The sequence below is a fragment of the Leopardus geoffroyi genome, chromosome C1 (assembly GCF_018350155.1).
Source record: "Leopardus geoffroyi isolate Oge1 chromosome C1, O.geoffroyi_Oge1_pat1.0, whole genome shotgun sequence".
NCBI lineage: Eukaryota > Metazoa > Chordata > Mammalia > Carnivora > Felidae > Leopardus > Leopardus geoffroyi.
This window is the reverse complement of record NC_059328.1, coordinates 13398002-13404547: the sequence shown is the minus strand read 5'-3', so window position 1 is coordinate 13404547 and position 6546 is coordinate 13398002. Positions and strand designations below refer to the sequence as shown.

At 53.7% G+C, this 6546-nt stretch overlaps 1 long non-coding RNA gene across 1 annotated transcript; it reads right to left on the bottom strand.

The window, feature by feature from the left end:
* Positions 1-1623: 1623 nt before the first annotated feature.
* LOC123599937 lies at positions 1624-5783 on the bottom strand. The gene is made up of 2 exons (XR_006713366.1): positions 5482-5783; positions 1624-2180 (listed from the first exon to the last, which is right to left on the bottom strand). It is a non-coding gene; the product is annotated as an uncharacterized LOC123599937 (long non-coding RNA).
* Between the last annotated feature and the right edge of the window lie 763 nt (positions 5784-6546).

Sequence of the window (6546 nt, the reverse complement as noted above, 5' to 3'; positions counted from 1 at the left end):
TCTCCATGTGTCTTTGCCTCCATCCGGCTTGCAGACTCTCCCTGAAGCCTGAGCTGGGGCGGTTTTCGGCTCCTGCTGGGTCTGTCCCCACATCAGCGGACCTGCCTTACAGGTGTTTTGCTAACCTTGTTTCGAACCAGACACGCCGGAGAGAAATGCATTTTAAAACCACGTGCGATTTAAAGAGAATTTAATCTGCATGTCTGGGATTCATTAACACGTAGATCATCAAATTAGGGTTTGCTCACAGCTGTTTGACATTCGAAGGGCCTTCTGAGTATCTTTAATAAGTGCTTTTAAATATTATTTTTTCCCATAATTTCAGGGCTGGGTTTCGAGCATGCTGTTCTTTGAATGGGAATGTGACACGGGAGACAGGGGATGGCAGGCCCCGATCCTGCATGCGTGTCGCTGGCTGTGGGGACATCAGCACGGAGCCCTCGATGTTCTCTGCTGCTCTTTTCTGCTCAGCAGCCAGAGCCCTGTGATCAAAACGTCCCTTTCTCGGGGCGCCTGGGTGGCTCAGTCGGTTAAGTGGCCGACTTCGGCTCAGGTCATGATCTCAGGGTCCGTGAGTTCGAGCCCCGCGTCAGGCTCTGTGCTGACAGTTCGGATTCTGTTTCTCCCTCTCTCTCTGCCCCTCCACCACTGGTGTGTGTGTGCATTGTCTCTCTCATTCTCTCTCTCTCTCTCTCTTTCTCAAAAATAAATAAATAAACACTAAGGGACTCGGGCTGGCCACTGAAAGCAGGGCCTTCCTCGGCTGGGGTTAGTGGCCTCAGTGTGGCTCCAGGGCCCAATTGGAGGCAACGAGATGGGAGGGGACTGGTCCGTGCAGAGAGGCCACTCTCTTTCCGGCTGGTACTTAAGACCCAGAGCTGAAGGCTAGAGCATCAGGCCACCACATGGAGCCAGAGGATGACCCAAACATGGGCAAACACAGCTGAGAGGTGTCATGGGTTCAAATGTGTCCCTCCCCCGTTCCTTGGTTGAAGCCCTAAGTCCCAGAACCTCAGAATCTGACCTCATTTGGAAGCAGGGTTGTTGCAGATGTAATTACTTGAGGTCGTCCTACAGTAGGGGTGGATCCTTAATCCCATATGACTGGGGTCTTTATAAAAAAGGGACATTGCGAGGGGCTCAGGTGGTAGACTGTGTGACTCCTGATCTTGGGGTTGTGAGTTCGAGTCCCACGTTGGGTGTAGAGATTACTTAAAAATAAAAAAAAATCTTTAACAAAAAGGGGGCGTTGGGAGATAGGGACATGTAGAGGGAGGATCCATGAAGACACGGGGAAATGTCCCTCTGCGAGCCAAGGGGAGGGGCCTGGACCAGATTCTCCCTCATGGCCTCGGAAGGAGCTGACCTCACCAGCACGTTGATCTGGGACTTCCAGTCCCCAGAATAGCCAAACAACACACTTCTGGTGTTTTAAGCTCCCCCCGACCCCAGCCTGGGGTACTTTGTTATAGCAGCCTGAGCAAACCCATACAAGACCCCTTTTGAATGTATTAGTTACGAGAACCGACATATCCTTTTTCTTTCTTCTTTTCCTTAAGCCAGTTTGTGTTTTCAGCCTTTCGTCATATGCGAGGGTGAGGGACTTACTTCCACACCACTGTTCTGCTTAAAATCTTTTTATGGACCATGTTTCAGTTATCTGTTCGTATATAACAAACCACTATAAGCTGAGTGGCATAAAACAAAATAATCATTTGATTTGCTCACAAGATGCTCCTTAGGCAGGATGTGCAGGGGACCGGAGGGGGGCGGTGGCTCGTCTGTGCTCAGCAGGGCATCAGCAGGTGGCTCAGCTGGGGACCAAGAATCCGCTTTCAGGATCTGGCTGGAAGGCCCTGGATTCTTTGCGTTCGAGCCTCTCCTCAGGCTGCTTCTGTCTCTCTGGGATCCAGGAGCAAATGTCCCCAGAAAGCATGGTGAGTGCATAGAACCTCTGTGATCGACTGTGAAATCACTCAGCGTCACTTACATTGTACTCTGTTCATCAAGGCTGTCACAAAGGTCCGCCCAGATTCCAGGGAAGGGGACACGCACCCCCACTGCTCTATGGGAGGAGCGTCAAAGTCACCTGGAGAGAAGGGCATGAGGGATGGGAGGGATTTTTGCATCCTTGTCTGGAAAACGTGATCCGCCCCAGGCAGCATATCCCCGTGATCCCTCTGAAAGTCAAGAAAAGGCAAAAGTAATCGACAGTGACGGAAGTCAGAGTAGTGTTACCTCTTTGGGAAGGTAGCGTTGACCGGAAAGGGACACATGGGAACCTTCCGGATGCTGGAAATGACCTGTGCCTGGATATGAGTGGACCTTACGTGGATGTGGCTCGGTGAGCAGCTTATCCAGTGTTCCCTTAAGGCGTGTGCATTTTATACTTCAATGAAAGACATTTTTAAAGGCTGTGACACAGGATCGGACGTCATGAACGCAGAGGGAAGAGGTCCTTGGCTGGCTCCCACTTGTCCAGGTAGCTCGGCTGGCACGTGAGGCCCCTCCAGACCCAGCCCCCATTGTCTTTTCCGGTGCCTGCAGATGCATGAGTGTCTCCAGCTGCGTGGAAGATGGTGGGAGAGTGTTCCAGAAGGAGGAAACAGCAAGTGCAAAGGCCCTGAGTGAGGGGAGGGTGGGGGGCCAGCGTGGGGGCAGGAGCGAGGGGAGAGGAGGCAGGGGCGCTGGGCAGGGCTCGTGGAAAGGCTTCAGGCAGGGGTTTCCCTTTTCGGAAGTGCAGAATCCCAGAGCTGCCGGATCCTGGGACTGGCCTGGGGCAAGTGCCTGTTTCCTCATCTGTGAAACGGATCTCCAGAGTTCTGGCCTCCCACGGGTGCAGATAAGAGTCCGGGACATAATGCTCATGAAACTAGTGGCCCGGGAGAACCTGGCTGGTCATGGGGGCTGCTCAGCACAGCTTCCCTCCCGGCCCGAGCTCTGGCAGGCGGCCCCTTCAGGACCACACTCACCACCCCCCCCGCCAGACCTCTGGAGCCTGTTGGGTAGGAGATGGATGGAACTATTAATCCGCACGGTCTAAAGGTTAATTCAAAGGGCAGCCGTGGCTGGAGATGATGCCTTCCACCTGGCTCCAGCTCAGAGATCAGGAAGGGAGTGGGGGTGAGGGGGTGGGGGAGGCTCTTCGTCCATGTAAATTCTGAGTGGCCATCCCATAGGTGCTCTCTGTGGCCCCCTTGTCGTCCCTAGCCCGGTCTTCTGTGACTTCATTCCTGTCCTGTCTGTGTCGCCAGCTCACTGCATGGCCTTGGGCAGGTTTCTCCCCTCCTTAAACCTGTTTTCCCATCTGTGTATTGGAGCCGTGGGGCCAAGTGATCCCTAGGAGCCCTTCTGGCTCCGAATTTCCAAGGCTGTGTCTCTACCAGGCTCAGCTGCCAGGTTTTCCTGTCTCCCATCCCGTCATCTTGCTCTGCCTGATCTCCGGGTTTCTGCATGGGCTCCAGGTGGGTCACAGGGACCACCTCCCCTATCAACCCGCATCTGGCCTTTCCCGCAAGAGGCTGCAGGAAAGTAGGAGAGATACTGCCCCAGTTTACCATAAACTCATCCAGGCTGCCCCTCCAACCTGCCCCTCCATCCTGTGGCTCCTAGCGACTTGTGGTCTTTGTCTACATGAAATACATCTATGCTGGAAGCATCTGGCCAGCTTGTCTCTCTCTTTGGCTTCCACCAGGACCGAGGGATTTCCAGAGCTCGGTCTCTGCCATCGGGCTGACAGGTCCCCTGGGGCCAGGGCTGAGTTTCTCCCTTTCAATAGGTTCCTATTCAAGACCCATTAGACTCAGGGGCCTGGCTGAATCCAGCGTCCAGAACGTTCTGCCTCAGCCAGTATTTTTTCTTTTTAATTGTTGAACTCATGGTCAACACTTAAAAATCAGGTGATTTCACATGAAAAAAAAAAAAAAAACCTAGACTTTCATCTTTAAACAAATGGTAAGAGCTGGCTGTGCTAGGCTTGCATTTTCCTCAGCAGCGATTGATGGGAGCTGATAGGTGGGCAGGACGCTGCCCAGTTCGCCCTGACCTCGCCTGGCCCCGCTCAGTCCTGTTACCTGTCCCGTCCTGGAGGTGTTTGCTATCCCGGCTTTGGGGCCTGAGGCTGGGTAGTGGGTTTCTGTAGCTGTCAGCTCCGCCACGGCGGGAGAGCAGTTTCAGAGAGAGAGGTAGGAATGAAGCCTCCTCTCCCCGTCTCTGCCTCATTAGGATCCAAACAGGCTGGATCAATGCTTTTCAAAAGCAGATACATAGTGCCTGTTTCCTGCATCAGGAACACTCTGTACCGACAGAGAACGATTCTCTAATCAAGAGCTTGCTTTTGGGAAAAGTACATGGAGAAGGAATGGGGTGGGGGGGGGGAGCATCTCCATTCAGTAATTATTGACAGGGGGGCCTACTGTGCTGGGCACTGAGCCAGGTGCTGGGGGTGCAGCAGTGAGAAAGCCTGGTTGTCATCTGATGCAGCTTATCGTGAAGCCAACTCTCTCACTTTCTCTGATGAGGCAGAAAAGGCCCAGAGAGGGCAAACAGAGTACCCGAGATCACACAGCAGAGGTGGAAAGAAAACCTATGCCGCTTCTTCCCTCGCCCAGCCACACGGTAAAGCCCCAGGCACTCTGGCCTCCTCGCTCTCCTCTTCGTCTCCTCTCCAAGTTCTGGGCCTTCATCTTTGCATTCACCCGATGGCCAGGAGTTGGGGCTCACCCCGGCGGGGTTGGGGTCTGCTTGGAGCAGAGGATTGGCCCTTCTCTGGCTGTGTTCCATGATGCCCTGCCTACCTCTTGAGGATGATTCCAATACTGGTTACAGAGTCTGGCAGCATTCCACACCCAGTCACCCCCACCGGAACATTCTACAGCATGTAGGCATGTAGGCCACTGACGGCTCTTTTGCAGGGTCAGGCTTGGAGCAGAGCCCTGGGCCATCAGTACCCACCTGCCCGTTCTGCATTACAGGCTGAGTGCTATTCTAGCGGCCTCTGTGGCTGAGGCAGGCTTGGTTTTCATCTGCAGCCACAGACCCTTGTTCTGAAAAATTCCACTCTTCACCTGGTTGCTCTGCAGGTATGCAAGGACCAGCCGGCTTTCCTGCACACAGCCTGCACCCTTCCGTCCGGAGACTGCTCCCGGGAAGAACCCAGCCGCTTGGGCTGAGTTCGAGCCTCCGGACACTTTGCAAATAACCAGCAGTGAAACTCAACCAACCCTCCCCCGAAGCCTTTGAATTCAAACCCCTGGGCATATTGAATCCAGTCAGCCAGATTTTGGCCACAACAGCAGCTGGGTTTGAGACAAACTGACTGTAATTGGCTCAGAAACAGTGGCTTGCCTAAAGAAAGTAATACATTATGACAGCTATTGTTTATGGAGCGCGTGTTAAGTGCCAGGCTGCGTTGCAGCCTTGCAAGGTGGACATCAGTCCCCATTTTACTGGGGATGAAGCAGCCCAGAGAGGTCAGCTCACCTGTCCAAGGTCACACAGCTGGCCCAATGGAGAGCCCAGATTTGATCCCAGTTCTCTTTGATGGCGACTTCCCCACGTTGCCCCTGCCGTCCCCTCGGTAGGTGCTCAGGGCGCCAGGGCGAGGCTACGCATGCCAGGATCACCTGTCGTTTTCCCACGCCGGCTTCCTTCTCTGTGTCTCCCCACAGTGAGGGGCGTTAACCTATGCTTGCTTCAGGGCAAGAGGGTCAGAAGGACAGCAAGACTGGCTCTGATTCAGGCTTTGATGTGCTTCAACAGAGAGGTAGGTGAGCTGCTTTCCCTTCGCAGTTTTTTTTTTGTTTTTTTTTTTAAATTTTTTTTTTCCCAGCGTTTATTTATTTTTGGGACAGAGAGAGATAGAGCATGAACGGGGGAGGGGCAGAGAGAGAGGGAGACACAGAATCAGAAACAGGCTCCAGGCTCTGAGCCATCAGCCCAGAGCCCGACGCGGGGCTCGAACTCACGGACCGTGAGATCGTGACCTGGCTGAAGTCGGACGCTTAACCGACTGCGCCACCCAGGCGCCCCTCCCTTCGCAGTTTTGATCCAAAGCCCCAAGGCATAGTCCTGGAGGAAATGTCCCAGTTCAGAAGGTCCTTTAGCCAAGGAAGGAAAGGATTAAAAATTAACAATGATAGGGGCAACTGGGTGGCTCAGTCAGTTAAGCATCTGACTTCCGCTCACGACAGGATCTCGCGGTTCGTGGGGTCGAGCCCCGCCTCGGGCTCTGTGCTGACGGCTCGGAGCCTGGAGCCCTCTTCGGATTCTGTGTCTCCCTCTCTCCCTGCCCCTCCCCCACTCATGCTCTGTCTCTGTCTCTCTCAAAAAATAAATAAACATTAGACTTTTTTTTGGAAAGTTAATGATGATTACCCCGCTAATGGGTATGGACAGAGCATTTGCTGTATGTCAGGGATCTCACGCCTACCGTTGGTGTGGCACGCCAGGTGAGCCCAAAGCCTCTGAGTCCTGACTGCCTGGGTTCAAACCCCGACTTTGCTGCTTGCCAGCTGTGTGCCTTGGACAAATCACTTCACCTCCTAG